This window comes from Lagopus muta, chromosome 22 (genome assembly GCF_023343835.1).
Source record: "Lagopus muta isolate bLagMut1 chromosome 22, bLagMut1 primary, whole genome shotgun sequence".
In the NCBI taxonomy this organism is placed as follows: Eukaryota; Metazoa; Chordata; class Aves; order Galliformes; family Phasianidae; genus Lagopus; species Lagopus muta.
In genome coordinates this window covers 3,884,211-3,900,897 of record NC_064454.1, presented here as the reverse complement: position 1 = coordinate 3,900,897, position 16,687 = coordinate 3,884,211, and the positions used below count along the sequence as shown (strand labels likewise).

The window sequence follows — 16,687 nt, the reverse complement described above, 5'->3', positions numbered from 1 at the left end:
GTGATGAGTGTGGCCTCCCCAGATCTGTGAATCTTCTGTGTTCTCAGTGCCACCAATACTTTCAGCTGAGGGTCTCAAAACATCCGAATTGCAGTGAATGAAAGGTGGTTTGCAAAGGTACAGAGAGAACCTGGCACCGCAAATAGGGTCCACAAAGTGGGGAAAAGCACTGCATTGCTGGAAGCACATCACTGCAGGGCTGTTCCTTTGGTCCTCGTGCAGTTCTGGGGAGGGGAAGAGCACAGGGTGCCAAACCCTAAGAGGAGAGGGGAGGACAGGCGGGGCTCGGGCTCACTGCAGCCCCAAATGCAGCAAGAATTGAGCCCAGGAGCTGCTGTAGAAGCTCTAGGAACAGAATTGCACCACTTAGGAAAGCCGTGCCCCTGACTGCACCTGCACTAATTTCTTGATGCTCTTCTCTTCTGCCTTGCCCAGCTCCCGGCTGCATAACGAGGTGTGTCAGCAGAGCAGCCATCACTTTCTGCCTGCAAACACTTAATTGGTTGTGGGTAACACTACATTAACTCTCCTGGCTGGATCAAAAGGCCCTCACACGCCTCACCCACAGCCCATCTCCATGGAAGACTTTGTTATCATGTTTATAAGCAGCCCATACAGACAAGAAATTTGCATATAAATAACCTGCCAGCACAGCAAGGCAGTGAGAGGCACCTGGTGCTGCCTCTTATCGTTTGGGAAGGAAGCAAGCAGCAGCAGGTCAGTGCCCTGAGCAGCTCTGCTGCACCCTGACCCCACAGACAGGAATACATGGGAGTTTGGGGCTCTGGGATGAAGGCATGGGTAGCATCACTGCCATTGGAGACAGGAAGGGAGGGAAGGATAAAACCAGAGGGTCTGGGGACAGCGAAGAATGGTCCTGGAGAGGGATGAGCAGAGGTAGGGTTAACGGCTCAGAAAGGACTCAGAGCTGGTAACAGGTTGCTGAGGAATCCAAGGGAGCTGAGAGATGTTCACGAGGGATAGGAGGCTTTCTTCATACCCCTCCCTCCCCCCAGTCCTTGTAGGGATAATGAAACAGAAACAATTAATATCACGTCAGCCAGGTGCTGGAGTGCAAGTTCCAGCAAGAGTAAATAAAACCCAAGCTAATCTGGCTGAGCATTCAAACACATTCCTGTCCAGATTTAACACGTGTACACACATAAAAGTGTATGGCAAAAACAAAGGCATCACAAGAGAACGGGGGGAGCTGGAGCCCTTCATGCTGTGAGAATTCAGGGTGTGAAGGCACCTGGGCAGGCAGATACAGCTCTGAAACATTCTAGGAGAGCATCCAGGCTTTCCCAGCCCACTGGTTGAAGCCCTGTGACCACTGTTGATCTGGATGTGGCCACAGTCCTTAATGCAGAGGAAAAGAAGGCAAAGCCAGAGGATGCCAGGCCAAGAGAAAACTCAACTAACCTTCAAGGTTTGTTCTTGAGCACTTTTTGCTGCCATGCAGATGGGATCTACTCCAAGCGGATGTTTGTGCAGCTCCTGAGGGACATTAGCAGCTCTCAATCAGAGTTCTAATCTTCATTCAATTTCTGTTTTCTTGTGTGGCCTCTGGGGACCATCTCAGAGCTTTTAGAAGGAATCGTAATGGGAGATTAAAAGGAAAAAAGATAGGAGGAAAAAGATTGAAAGGACTCCGGTGGGGTGGAATAGGAGATGCTGACCCCCCTCAAGAGGGGAACTTAAAGGGAAGGTTCTCAGCTGTGAGCAGCCCCCAGTGCAGGCACAGCTCTGCTGGGGACAAACTCCCAGATATTCAGCATGGAAGACTCAGTGCTTTCACCAGCAAACCCCAGGTTTTCCCAAATTAGCAGGAAGTGACTCATCCCTTAAATGCAGTCTCAAAGTATGAGTACAGGACGCGAGTTCTCATCCAGGTAGGGCTGTAGGAGCACTAGAAAATCACTTAATTAGAGCTGTGTGGGGAAGTGCTTTCTGTATCTCAGGTAATCAGTGTTCTGTCTTCATCTTGAGCCTTTCCAAGTATGAAGAAATGCTGCTGCTTGCCACCCAGGGCCTGCAGAGCACGTATCCTCTCTTAGGGTCTCTCTCCAGTACTTGGCAATAGCACAAGGCTGGCCCAGGCATTACGCTCTATCTTTTTCCATTTGCATAGTGCAAGGAAAAATGGATAGAAAATGACAGAAGAACAAAACAGACCCAAAAATAAGCTCTTGTCCTTGCCTTTGTTCTGTTACTGGGCCCCTTTGGCTGTGTTGTTGTGCAGTGGCTGACGTTTTCTCTTGGGCATAATCATATTGATTACATTAATATTATTCTGCAGGATTAGTGGCGTTGTTCTGATTCTTGGGAAAACAAAAGCAAAAGAATGCTCTGTTGGACTCAGCTAGCTGGGTGGAAGGCTCTCATAAATAAGAAGCACGGATCTCCCATGCATTGCTTTGGCTTCTTCTCTGGGGAAGGGAGAAGGCTGATGGAGGTAAAGAGATGCTGCACACCCTGAGATCTGTGCCATAGAGGGACTCAGCTTGATTCCCCTCCATTTCCCTACCGTTGCTCATCTTCCTGTGCATTTCCTTCATATTACTGTATATAAATTTGAGCATATCCTCAATCCCCACCCTGGTGCTCCTATTCCACCGGGGAATTTTCTCATCAGCATTGTAAAATGCCTCATTAGGAAGGAAGCGGGCAGAGCAGGCTGTGCTGAGACAGAGCTCAGGAGTAGGAGACTGGTTTTTCTTTGGCTTTCCTCAGTTTCATCAGTGGCATTTTGCTTGAATTGACCTCATACCACCATCTCTGGGGGTTGTGCTAATATTGCTGCTATGTTTTGGGAGCAGATGTTGGGGGAGTCCCTGTAAAACTTGGTCCACTTTTCTCCTTCTGTTTTTCCCCTGCACAGGACAGAAAGAGATGATTTCATCAGCTTTCATTTGCTTCATTTCTTACTTAATGCTTCAAGTCCAGGAATCATGTATTTATTTTTAAATCAAGAAGAAAAACTCTCTAGCTCCCCCCTTGCGCTTGCATTAAGAATTCTAAAAGCTATGTAGCCTTAGAGAATAGCCTCACTAAAGACATGAGAAAGAATTGCTGATTTATTTATTATTTATAGAGCTCATTATATTTTAACTCCAGGGGGTGGCATGTGTAGGGTGGACTCCTTGAAACATCTTGTGGGCCCTCCAGTGGTGGTCACTGATGTTCCTCCACCACGGAAAGGAGGAAAAAACAGTTCAAGCAGCAATGCTGAGCAAGGACAGACAGGAACACAGGGTTTGTGCAGAGGGTGGGATGAGATGGGTGGCATGCAGGTTGGTAGGACATCTCAGCACATTTTGGCCTGGGTTGCAGTGAGATGGGAGCACAAAATTGCAAAGCTGAATGTTTTAAAGCAGTTTCGGCCTGTGAGATTTGCACCCCTTTTCATTCTTTCTTGTACTCTTTGAGCTTCCCTTGCATCAACTCCTGGCCCAGTTCTCAGGATCCTTTTCTCCCTGTGACACTAAAGCTGTCCTCCCAAGCTGACAATTAAGTCATGTATCTGAAATGGGCACTAATGAAGCACAGTTCTGTCTTCTGGTTACAGGTGAGAAGCTGGTAGGACTCCAGCAAATGGAGAAGGGCTGTGCCCAAGGGTTGCAAAATGCCAGGAAGGGTGACCACAGACAGAACTCTCTTGTTGCCCATCATGAATTGATGGAGCTTTCCAGCTACCTGTCTGGGCAGCTGGGACTTGCAGCTCTGGGGCGCTGATCCAGGGCTAACACCAAAGCAGAAGGAACAGAGCTCTGTGGAGGGGGCTGAGACCAAAGCTGGTGCTGTAAAGGCACAACATTGGCCAACTGTAGGGCAGAGCTTGAGATGTAGTGCAAGAGCTGAGTGTATAGTGTGATGCCTAAGATTTTGCTGCCTTAATTCCAGGAAGACAAGCTCATAGAACCATTAAAGTCAGAAGAGTCCACTAAGATCCCCATGCCCAGCCCACCCCCACCATGCCCACATCCCTTAGTGCCACATCCCCACGTTTCCTGAGCAGGGATGGTGACCCCTCCACCTCCATCTGTGCCAGTGCCTGACTCCTATTCCAGAGAAGCTCCTTTAAAGGATGTACCTTTATGTCAGAGCTGGGGAGGGACACATCCTGGCTTCACCTCTTTCTTCTTTTCTTGTTGAGCAAGGCAGAGGAACTCGTAAGCAAAGTTATGGATTTGAGGCAGGACTAAAATCTTATATGAAAGGATTTGCTCTCAATTTCTTTTTTTTTTTTTTTCTGTTGTTGTTGTTTAAAGCATTTTTATGCACAAGTCAACTCAATCAGAACTGCATTTTGTTGCCTCCTGTGCCTGGGAGATCTTTTCTCAGTGTGATTTGTCAGCTGGATTCCATCCTTGTTGTGCTCTCAGCACGTTCTGATTCCCTCATTCTTCCTCAAAAACAGACCCATCCTATTGCTGGGGCACAGGGACATTTCAGCCATTGTTTTTTGTCCCAGGCACGTATGCGTGCACATATATATGTATACACACACATCTTTCTTTTCCCCCTTCTGGCCTCAACTTTTAATTGAGTTTGCTGCCAGTCGCTGACAACATAAGACAGGAAATTACAGTCCCATCATCCACTTCACAGCAATTGTCTGTGAGCCCTGAACTGCTCAGGCAGTTCCCTTTGCTGCTGCCACCACAGCCATGCAGGAGGATGTGCTGTGAGCAGCCAGGACTGGCGAGAAGGGACCTCCATCTCCTGGTTCCCCAAGTCTGGAAATAGCACATTTCTGACCCTCGTGGATCAAAGCCCTCCATTCCCATCGCCGTGGACATAAGAGTGCTGAAAAGTGGAACTTTTCTATTGATGGCATCAAAACTTTGATTAAACTTTTTCATAAGCCTGCTCGCTAGCATAATTTATGTGGATTTATTCTGTGTCAGAGCAATATATCTGTTTATTTGAGGGAGCTAACGGCCGGTTACAATTAACCTTGATGAATGCAGAGCTTTCTGGATGGAGAAAAATGTCCCCTCCCTTTGCTGTAATTTACACTGCATGTTAGTTTGTAGGTGCAAATAAATACAGCTGGGTCATAAACCATCCTGACTCGTGGCAATGGGAGAACCTTTGCATTACCCATCAGGTGGTGTAAAGCAGAGTGACTTCAGCAGGAGGTGAATTGCTCAGACTCGATGCAACCTGAGGATCTGGTCCCTTATTTTCAGTCTGTTCTTTCCTTCTTTTCTGCTGATTAGAGCTTTCCTAAACATCGAGGCAAGAGGGAAGGGGGCTAATTTATGTAGATTTAAATGCACTGTCAATATTTATGTAGGTGCTAGCAAGAGAATGGGGGAAAAATCCCATCAGCTTCAGATGTCCATAGTAAGCAGAAGCTGTGGTCCCTGGAGAGGCATTGCCCTGGGAAGCAGTTCTCCAAGCTAATGAGTAATCATCTTAACTTCAAAAATGAGAAATACTGCACCTGAGCCTTTCAGCCTTGAAATGAGACGGTGCCCAGAGAGGTTTGCTGCTGAAATTCTTGGGGCAAGGGGAACCAGAGCTCTTGAAAGCCCCAAGCACTGCTCTGTTTCCTCTGCTGGGATGTGGTTGTGCTTGTCCAGTCAGCAGCAAGCCCACACAGGCTGTCAGGTTCTCCATGATGTTGCAACCCAGCTGCTGCAAGCCTGCAGCTGGCTGGCACAGGTTGGGGATCAGATCCCTTCCCAGCTATAGGGGTGGGCAGCTGTGGAGCTGAGCAAGCAAACCCCCGGGGCCCAGCGCTTGCACCAGGTGTTGGCTCAGGTGTGGCCGTGGGATGCAAACTCCTTTGCACCCTGTGCTGCTCTGCAGTTCTTTCTGCCTTGTCAGAAATGAGGTGTTGCGTCTTGTTGGGCATGAAGGGAGCTGCGTGCTGTTGTCTTTTTTCTGCTGATGACTTCAGGATAATAATAAAAAATCTGGCACAGAGCATTTCATCAGCGGTAGGAGATGTTCTTTCTTTATTAATTCTGCTTGGGATCAATAATTAATGCTGCTGCCTCCTTGACAATTCTCCTCAGTGTGAGAGGAGCACTGATGCAGGATGGTATTGCATAGCTTTACTGTCAGAAGAGCATTGTGTTCCTGGAAGACCTCTGTTAGTCCCACAGCAAATAAAGGTTCTCACACTATCAAAGTCAGGTTCATTTTAGGGTCAGCAAGATCCCAATTTAAGCAGACTGGCAAAGTATATAATTGGGCATATATTCCCATCACAGAGAAAACGTAGCAAATGCACTGAGCAGAGGTCTTGCCATCCCTGTCTGGTCATGCACAGCAGCACTGAAAGACTCGTGCAGAAAGTCACCTCATATTGGTGGCACCAGCAGCAACCAGGTGTCAGATTTGAGCCACGAAGCCTAAAAAGTCCCACACACACCTGAGGGTTGTCAGCCCCCTGTGTGCCAGAGCAGAGCAGGTCCAGCTTGGTGCCAGCCTGCAGGTGGAACAGCTCTGCGGTCTCTTGAGCCATGCACATCCCTGGAGCATCTCTTACATAAAAAAAAAATGAAAATGATTTGGATTCTGTGTGTTAGAAAACAAATAGGTCAGGACCGGGGAGCTAGAATTTAGCCACTAGCTAATTTCTTTTGCCCATTAGCTCCCCTCGGGTCAGTCTGTGGCACATCAGGGTTGCTCCTCGGATGCTTTTCTGACTAATGCATTCACCAAGGGGAGAGAAATCCTCAGCTTAGAGGCTCGTTTCTGTCCCAGACAAAATGCCAGGATGGGCTCTTTGTGCCGGCAGCACAGCACTGTCTCAGCAGCCCTCGTGGCTGTTGACCCTGCTGTGGGTAAAAGGAGGTTTTCAGATAAGTTGGCAGGATATCAGACAAAGGCTCAGTTAATACCACACATCTCAATGGCCCCTTTCATGCAAGAATAGCAAATGGATTTTGCACACACTGTTCAAGGGAGCTTGCTTCTATCCCTCAGATAGAGATGCTGTCATCCCTTCGCATGGCGGGGAAACAGGCACTGACTTAGAATAAAATTTCCTCAATTCTTGTCTTTTCAGATCATTTCATTTTTGTGCTGTCTTATCACGTAGAAAATACAAGAAAATTGAGAACTTCTACATTCTTTATTTTTATTTACTGTGCTAAGGAAAATGGGTGTACTGGGACTTTCTCAAAGCTGATTTAGTACCGCATCTCCTGCTTTCTTGCAAAACATCTAAGCAGCTTAGACTTCTGAAAAACAAAACAGAAAAAAAAGCTGAAAAGCTTTGCATCAGAAAGCTATTTTTGAAGGGGAGTGGGGCTGATCTGTTGCCTTCAGCCTGCCCTACCCACTGCTGGTACACCTTTGCATTGTATGGGTACCACAGACAGAACCCATGAGCTCTGCTCTGTCAGCAGAGCTTGCTTCTCTGGCACCAGAAAATGGAAAGCATCATCTGTAGGGATGAATGTGGTTTGCTCTCAGGGCTTGTTCAGGCATTTTCCCTTCCTATTCGTCACACTTACGCTTTGGGGGATATTTCCCAATGCTCTTTGCTGAGCACTGGTGGCAGTTGGTGTGGTCGCTGCAGCTCAACCTGCTGCTGTGCTGGGAACTTTGTGATTTATGGCCACATCCTCGTGAACATGCTTGCAGTTATCAGGGTTGGCCAGCACCCAGCTCACAAATCCAGCTGAGAAGACATCGTGCCAAGTGCCTTGCATCGATTATGGAACTGATGTCTCTGTGGCTGCATCCCAGAGCCTGCTCTTCCCAAGCATATCTTGGCTTCTCTGGGAGCCCATCATTTGTCTGTGCTGTGAAGCGACAGCTGCATTTGCTCCAGTTTTGCTTCAAGGTTGCTTTCTCCATGTTGTGCAAATGTGGGAGACAGCTTGTGTGTGAATGGATCCTGTTCCCTTTGGCTTTGTTTTACAGAGGAGACAGCAGCACGCTGAAGCTCTCAGCATGTGGATAACCCAGGTGCAATTGCTGGGAGCTCCTTCTGCCTCTGTGGTCCTTGTCACCGATGTCTCCACTCACATCTGGAGATTTACACGTTGGCTTTTCCTTTCGGTAGAGTCATAGTATCATTAAGGTTGGAAAAGATGTCTAAGATCTCCAAGTCCAACCCCAACTCATCCCCCTCATGCTCACTGACCATGTCCCCAAGTGCCACACCTCCACAGTTCTTGAACACCTCCAGGGATGCTGACTGTCTCACTTCCCTGTGCCAGTGCCTGACCAGTGACTTCTCCTGGTATTGTATTGCAGTTGTTTGCTTCCTATCTCATGTGAAAACTCTTCCAGCAGATCTCTGAATTCAATGAGACGATCAGTCTTTGCCCCAGGTTTGAGCTCTGCATGGAGGCCCTATAGTATTGATTACATTAGCATAGGCTCTTTCCCACTTCAGCATTCAATTCTCTTTGGTTTCGCCTTGTCCTTCACCAGAGGGGTAAATGGGATTATACTGTAACTCTCCAGACATTCACAGACCCAAAACATGAAAACAATAGAGCTATCTGCCAGCGTAAGTGAATATGGGACTCGGAGTCTAATTAGACAGGGAGACTGGGAGCAAATATGTAAATAGCAAGATGACTATTGTAAAAAAATATTTTTAGATATTTGTGCTGCAGGATTTCTTGATTTGCTGCTGGGACTGTGAGGTTTATCTCTGCAGTCTCTTAGGATAAAAGAAAATTGCACGCAAAGCCAACCATTGTTTGCCTGGTTTTGTTTTTCAAACGCTGTGCTGCAAATGGGGAGGGCAGGTAAGCCCTGCTCCAGAGGAGTACGAGGGAAAGGGAAAAAATGTAGGGGTTCTCGAAGATCAGCAGTCTGATGTCTCTGAATGCTGTGACTAATTAATGTCTGAAGGGTATAGAGCGCAAATATACCCAACAAGGGTGCTCTCACCCTGCCACCCTCATACCTACAGAATCCCAGTAGAATGGCTTAGGTTGGAAGAGAGCTAGAAATGACTGGCTTGGAAGAACAGCTTATTGAGGAGTGCTTAAAATAATGAGGGAAGGAATAATAGATGGAGGGGTGTATGACCATTCTTTGTCCTTAAGTACCTTGTCTGGGACTTTAGGTGACCCTGTATCTAGATGTACTTGGAATGCCATAGAAATATACAGCTTCTTCAGATGGGAAGTGAGCCCATGACATGGATGAGCTGTGACTGGGCCGAGCAGAGGGCAGTGGTTCTCTCCCAGTTGGTTCTTCCATTCTGCTGCCTGGCATTCCCAGCTTCCTTCAGTTGCTTTGACTCTTGAGCCAGGAGCCAAAGCAGATGTCAAATGGAGAGTGCAATCCAAGATCAAATGGAGGCTTTCCAGGGCTTGGTCCAATCTTAGATGCATCTCTCCTAATGCTATTTCCCTTGGAAAAGTTTCTGCTTGGGCTAAATGCACCGTAGTGAGCACCGTTAGGAGGCATACACACACACAAGGAGGAATAAGCTGTGGGAGAAAAGCGTGTGTAGGATGGAGTGGGGCAGTGAGTGGCAGCTCTTGTTCCCTGCAGGGCTCTGCTGGTGGGTACAGTGCTGCAGCTCCTCTGCCCAGCTGGGATCTGGACATGGCATCAGGCTTACAGAGGACTTGGGGCTTAAATGCTGCTGGAACCCCAGCCTAAGGCAGGAGTTTGTGGCAAGTAACAGAGTTTGTGATGTGCTGATTGGCAGAAATGAGGGAAACTGGTCTTACTGGTAATGCAATTGCCATTTAAGATCACCCAAGCAACCTGTGAAAAAGAAGTTGCCTAGAGGAGAGTCTGGCCTTTGAGTAAAAGCTGAAGGAAATTACCGTGGGACCTCAGGGGAGGCTCTGCAGAACTGATTTAAGATGGGGTCAGAACAGTTCCTAGTACAAATTGCCCTGTGTAATTTTGTGTCTGCCAAGTGCCAGCCTATCTCCCCTCCCAAATCCCTACATCTCCAAGAACCTTTCCTCCCATGATCTCATTTCATCCTCCTTCCCTGAACTCTTAACCTACCTGCTTTAAATAGAAAGTATCTTTCCCTTCTGCCATGAAATACAGACTTGGAGTTATCCTTAAAGAGCAAGCAGCCACTCGCACCCAGCACGAGCTGCTGGGTCTCACCCCTGGGCTCTGGTACCCAGCACGGCTGCAGTTTCTCCTCCTACCAGCAAGGGAAATCGCAGGGATGGAGTGGAAGCCTCCAAGACATTATGCCATTAAGTGGTGTAATTTAGTCTCAGCTCGATGTTTTGATTTTGCCCAGCTGTGTCTGTGTGCGTTTAGATTAATCCTGTTAGCTGGCAGGAGAGGGGCTGCCTGCTGTTTATCAAGAGTGCTTGTGTGATTTCTATTTGATATGCAGTCGCCTTGGAGAGGAGCTGGGCTGCGTGCTGCTGGGCTGTGCCAGGCTGGCACTGCTGTGGGAGTGAAGGGGCATTTCCTTGGTCACACGGAGGGCATGGGTGTCACGTTTGGTGAGAGCCATTGGCTTGGCACTGGGTGCTCTCTGCACTGAGCAGAATGAAAGCAAACCTCCCTCAAGTGGCAGCACGTCTGAGGAACCCATCTTGACTTTGCCAGGGAAAGTGAGGACTTCTCACGGAAATTAATTGCTCCTTTAACAAATTAGCACTCATTAGCCATGCTACTGTGTATACTCTTAGCCTGTCTTATCTGTGAAGTGAGAAGACATTACCCTTAAAAAAACCCCTAACAATTAGCATGGCTGAGTTGACTGGCCATAACTCTATCTGCATATGATAACAAGTGATGCCCTGCGTTCCTAACAGCCGTATCAATACAGTATAATGGCACAGCACTTGGCTTTGAACTCCTATGCAGCTGCTTTGGCATGGAACATCTTGGCGAGTTGCACTGCAATGGAAAGAGTTGGGTCTGCGGTAGGAGTTGGGTGCCCGGAATTGCTGCCCTACGTTGGAGATGAGCTCTGTGTTTCCAATTGTGCACCATGGGGCTTCTGACCTCCTTCATTTATTTCATCAGTCCTACAGCTCTTTTTTAACCCTACGTAGTATTTCAGTGGAACATTTCAGTGTGATGGGAGCGGAGCATCCAGAGAGGCTCAAATGTGGGCTAATCATTTCTCTGGGTAATGACAACACAAAGTTATCACATTAGCCATGAAAGGCAAAATTCCCTTTTGTCTAGTGAGCATGACAGCAGGCTGGGATGGGATTTTTCTTCTTCTTTCCCTGTGTTTCCCATGCAGCTGTTCGTTCAGCAGAAGCTAATGGATTTGGGAATATTCAGTCGTTACATCTCCCTGAAATTATGTCTCTTAAAAGAATATCGAACCATAAATGCTTCAGCTGGGAAAAAAAATTCCTTCTCTCACATTATTTTTTCCTATTCTGGAAGTGCATTATTCTTTTTAAGTTCCCCTGCTTCTCCTATCATGCACGTTTTCCCAACTTTCCATCGCCTCCCACGTGTTGCACCCAACATATCAACCTTATTAACCACATTCTGTGTACAAATAGTTGTGCTCTTTGCCACTGTGGGTTGTGTCCAACTGCCCCATGCACCAAATTCTGCCTTACCAACCCCCATTCCCTTTGCACTGCAGGGGAGTGGGGCAAAGCCCTGCATCATCCATGGTCTCCCTGATCTCCATGGATAGAAGATGCTCGCTGTCACCTTGCATTCCCCACACCAACAGCATCTTCCATCTGCCACGTGCTTTCTGAAGGCACTGAGATGCCTGCACAACAGTTGTTCTCATGGAAATAGTTTTTATGAGCCTAGGTCACAGAGCTTCAATGCCACCATGCGTTCCCGAGCTGAGGGACAAGTGGATTCCAAACAGGATTAGGTGTGTTTGAGGGAAACAATCCCCTCCCAGCAGGAGATCAGACCTCAAGTCCTCGCTTTGCTACAAAGTGCTTTTTTGACCTTAAGCAAATCTCACCTGCTCTGTGGTTTTGTTCCCTGTAGTCTCGGAAACGGGGATTCACGTTTGCTACCAGTGCTGGGAAATAAACATGCCAGGGATCCTGATGCTCGTCTGTTGCACAACAGGGAGCCACATCAGATATGGAACCAGCAGGATATAAAAATACCACAAAGGTTATTAATTAAGGACATAAGCTAAGTACAAACTTGTGAGGTCAGGAGGAAACAGCTCTCCTGAAACACAGTTTATCTGTCTGCTGACATCTTCCTTGAAGTATCTGGCACTGACAGGTGGCTGCTGAACCAGGTGGACCTGCTCTGCAATTCCATCTTTGTTTTTGCATCTCCTGAGTGACTGCCCCCCAAAAGTCTGCCTTCCCCATTTACTGCGTGTCAGTGGGGATTGATAACTGCAAAGCAGGGTCTGTACCCCACTCATTTAGAAAGCTGGTATTAACTACAGCCTTGATTGGGAAGGAGGCTTTTGGTTTTATTTTTTCCTAATAATTTCAAAGTCATAATTGGATATTTCAGGCCTGTGTTTAGACTTTGGCATTTTAGCCAAAATGGGCTGTGATGAATGAGAGAGAGGAGGAAACACAGAAATTTGTTTCTTTTCCTTGAAAACACATGATGGCACAGAAAGGTCCAGGTGAGAAATGTGCTTCATCAGCCTCGCTCAGACTGCATTGAATGCATATCTCAGTTTCACCGTGCCTGCCCTGGGTTCAAAGTGCTTCTGTGGACACCTGAAACTGAAGTTTCCCTGCTGATCACTACTGGGAATGGGTTGGGAACCCAAATATGAGCCAAAGCAGAGGCGTTCAGAGCTTGGCGTGCTGCTCATGCATGGGACAGCAGCAGGAGCAGAGCTGAGGGCCGTGTGGCCCCGGTGTGCCCACAGCACTGCTGAGCATCCTTCCAGCAGTAGCTGAGCGGTGTATTTTAATTAGAGCCAGAGTAAATTACATCGGACTACGAGAGCCTGACTTTTTCACAACGACTTGGGGAAAATGGAAAGACTAGCATTTTCAATTTAAGGTTTAGTTAGATAATGCCTGTTGGTGCCAGTAGATTACAGAGTGGATATTAAATCCTCCAGGATTTGCAATGGGGGAGTACTCGCAGAATCCATAAGTAGGCAGGCAGCATGGCTATGGAGCTGTCGTCCCCTGGAGGTCCCGAGCGGGAAGAGAAAATGTGAAGTAAATCTTGGCTTTGAAGGAGGCTGGGCGTAAAGAGCACACATATGCGGGCTGTGGCCTTTAAAGGTTTCCCTGTTACGAAGCTTTCTTGCTTCTGACAGCAGGCAAATGGCACGTGAAAAGGTAATGGGGTCTGTCAGACTGCTGGAGCGGGGAATTCGGGGCAGCACCGAGTGCTAATGTGCATCGATGGAGCTGGAGCCAGGCTTCCACCAAGGGTCCCAAAAGAAACAGAACTCAGCACAGCCCTGCAAAGCATTTTGCTGCAGGAAACGCTCTGCAGGTCCACAGCCTGAAGACTGCAAACGCTTTACCTACAGCTCAGATCCCAACAGTGGCACTTCCAACACCTATCCCTGGCGTGAGCATCCCAATAGTTCCACTAAGAGCACGTCCCTGTGTTTTATGCCTGCTAATTTGCAAATTCGAGCACTTTATTTCTGTGTTATCTTTGTGCAAAGGACTGGCAAATTTATGCCGCAGAAGTATTGCGAAAGCATAAAGGTTCACAAGCGATTAGATTTTATTATTCTTGTTTATGCTGCTGAAGAATTGTTCATTTTAAAACTTTATAGTCAATATGTGTGAAGATAAAACAGTGGTCTGTCTTGCTCCAGTGACAGAAGTCAAATGATTAAGTGAAGGGAATGAATTATTAAAGCAGATCAGCTTTTGGAGCTGCTTGCTTTGATTCCTAGCTGGCTATTGCAGCCAATTTACACCCAAACAGAGGGGCTGACCTTGTGCTATTTACTTTTCTGTGCACTGGCACAGATCATTCATCATTCTAGCTCAGAATTACCTGTGTGCTAGCAAACTTCAGCATAAATTTGTTCTTTTACTGGTGTGAGACCTCTGTTCCCCAAGCAAACCTCGTGCACAAGCTGTGCACGATGGGGTCATGATGGAAGCAAGGCTGCAGCATGATGCTGCTCCAAAGGGCACTGTGTAATCATCCTTTCCTGAGTGCATGGCCCCAAAGCATCCCACTGGGTTTCTAAGATCCCCATGGCACCTCCCAGGGATCTGCTGGGGTTACAGAGCTGACCGTGCCCCCCAACCCCAGGCAATGGGTGAGCAGAGCCCTGAGCACTTGACGTGCTTTCAGGCTGCAAAGCTCATTGCTGTGCACGTGGTATTGGGCAGCCTGAGCTGTCAGGTTCATTCCTGCAAGCCCCACATTGCTGCTGATGCTGCTGCTTGGGTGATCAGCTCCATTACGTTCTCCAGCATCGCAGAGTCTGAGAGCTTGTGTGTATCTTGCTCTTCTCATGCTTAAGTGGTGGAACCGAGACATTTGCAGCAATTTTAGGACAGGAAAAAGATTTCTCTTTGATTGCTTTTTAATCACAGTAATAACAGTAATGGAGGCAGTGAATGGAATTGATGGGAAGGAGCTTAGCTCTGTTCTCTGGTAACTCCTGCGTGGGGTAAACAAGGAGGATTTACTGGCTTCAAGTGAGGCAGTAGTGCCCTCACTGCCCAGGGATGGCAGGGATGGTCTGGGGGGAGGCAGGTGGTGCTCAGAACCTGGAGGGAAGTTTTCCAGGCATCTACTGAAAGCTCTGTCATCTCTGGGGCAAACGAACAAACCTTGCCTTGATTCTGCAGCTTTAGCCCATGAGGGATTTTTCTCCTGCTCATAAGTGAGAAAAGCCTTCGCATAAACAAGAAATTAGAGAGGTCAGGGGGTGTCCTTGCAGAAAACAAGCTGGTGTGGTGGGTACCTGTGAGTCAGCCATGCTGGGCAGACCTGCATGTCCCTATAGACATCACACCACCAGAGTGGCAGTGGAGGTAATGGCCTCAAGTTGCGCCAGGAGAGGTTCAGGTTGGATATTAGGAAACATTTCTTCTCCAAAAGGGTGGTGCTGCACTGCACAGCTGCCCAGGGAGATGGGGGGATCATTATTCCTAAAGGTGTTCCAGAGCCACGGGGATAAAGCACTGAGGGACATGAGTAGAGAGTTGGGTTGGGGTTGGACTTGACCACCAAAGAGGTCTTTTCCAACTGTCATGATTCTATGATTTTGAAGGGGCTTCAACTCGTTGCTACAAGCATGCAAACACCAAAGACAGACACTTCGTCCTCAGGGGGGTTTTTTGTCAGACATGGAGCTTTCTCCTTTATTTCTGCAGTATGTGTTGCACACGTGAAGGGCCCGGTTTACATCAGCGTAGTCTTGTCCTGTTTGAGGAGGTGGAATTCCTCTTGCTTTGCTGATCAAGACAAACACGATAAAAACAGTTCATGCAGAACACACCTCAGCAGGAGGTCCAGCAGGGGGCAGGAGCTGTGCCCCCTCCCCTGCATCCCTGCAAGCAGGGCTGGGGAGAAGCAAGGATTGGGGGGGACCCAGCTGGAGGGGGTGAGGGGCAGCTTTGTTGGTGTTGATGGATTTTATCGTGTGTGTGAGATCTGAATGAGGCCCTGGAAGTGAGGAGGGAAAGGGGAGAAAAGGATTGGGGCTGGGATTGGAGCGGGGGCAGCGGAGGGAGGGGATGCTCAGCTCCCCCCAACCTGCCGTGGTCTCAGGACCACAGGGACCCATGGGCACTTGGCATCTGAGCTGTTGCCACAGCAGAGTTGTTTTAGGGCAAGCAAGAAGGGAGGGTGCTTTAATATCCAAGATTTGGAGTGGGGGCTGGGGGGAGGGGTGGAATCGTGCCCATGTTTTGGAAAATAGAAAGGAGGAGGTGGAAGCTTCCACTGGAATGGGGGTGGCGATAACCAAAGTGATAACCAGGTGCCTGCTCAGGGAGAAAAAGGTCAATGAGTTGTTTCTTTTTTTGGGGGGAGGGAGGGTTGGGGGCTTCTGTTATCCTTTCTCTTGCACGTACTCAAGTCCCACAGTGTATTTCCTAGCAACTCTACCTTCTATCCCAGTTTCTCCTTCCTCCTGTCCTTCCTCACCACGCTACCTCCTTTCCCTCTGGTCATTAAAAAAAAAAATTAATAATAATGTAGTAAAAAAAAAAAAATCAGAAAGAAACAATGTAGGTGTAACATAGGTGCCATTCAAGTATTCTGGAGCAACCAGCTTTCAGCCTCAGTTTCATCTGAGGGATGGGGTTAAGAAGCAGCGAGCATCATTGCACAGAGATTAGCAAATCAGTAGTTTTCAGGGAGAGGTGGGTGAGAGCTGTCTCAGCCAGGTGCTGCAAGCTTTTGGGGGTAGGAAAGGCAGGGAGGAGCCGTTCCAGAGACATTTGGACAGAGCAGACCGTGCAAAGCAGCTGTCAGCTCTTGTTTCTCTGTTCTGCTGCTGGAGGGCTCTGGCCCTGCAATGGGCCACCGATGGGTGGGCTGGCGAGGACCTGACCCCTCTGCTTCATCCAAGGGGAAGGGAAATAATCTCAGGGAGATCACAGCGAGGCTAGCAAGTGCTGGCTGGGTGCTGATACGATTCATCTATCCTAGGGACAAATTAAAAGCACTACCCTGAGCAAACAGCGATGGCATTATTGCTGGAAAAATGCCCGAACCACAACATATCAACCAATTTTGTTTTGGGGGAATTTACAATAGAAGGAAAAAAAAAAACAACACAAAACACGCAATACCTGCGGCACCTCATCAATCTTCCGTTAGTAGGATGGATTTTCTATCTATTTTTTAATTTGAA

General features: G+C 47.9%; 1 long non-coding RNA gene across 1 annotated transcript in view; it reads left to right on the top strand.

The window, feature by feature from the left end:
• The window catches only part of LOC125703595 (uncharacterized), a 124,189-nt gene that overhangs the window by 86,500 nt on the left and 21,002 nt on the right, over nucleotides 1-16,687 (top strand). The gene's annotated exons all lie outside the window — the stretch shown is intronic.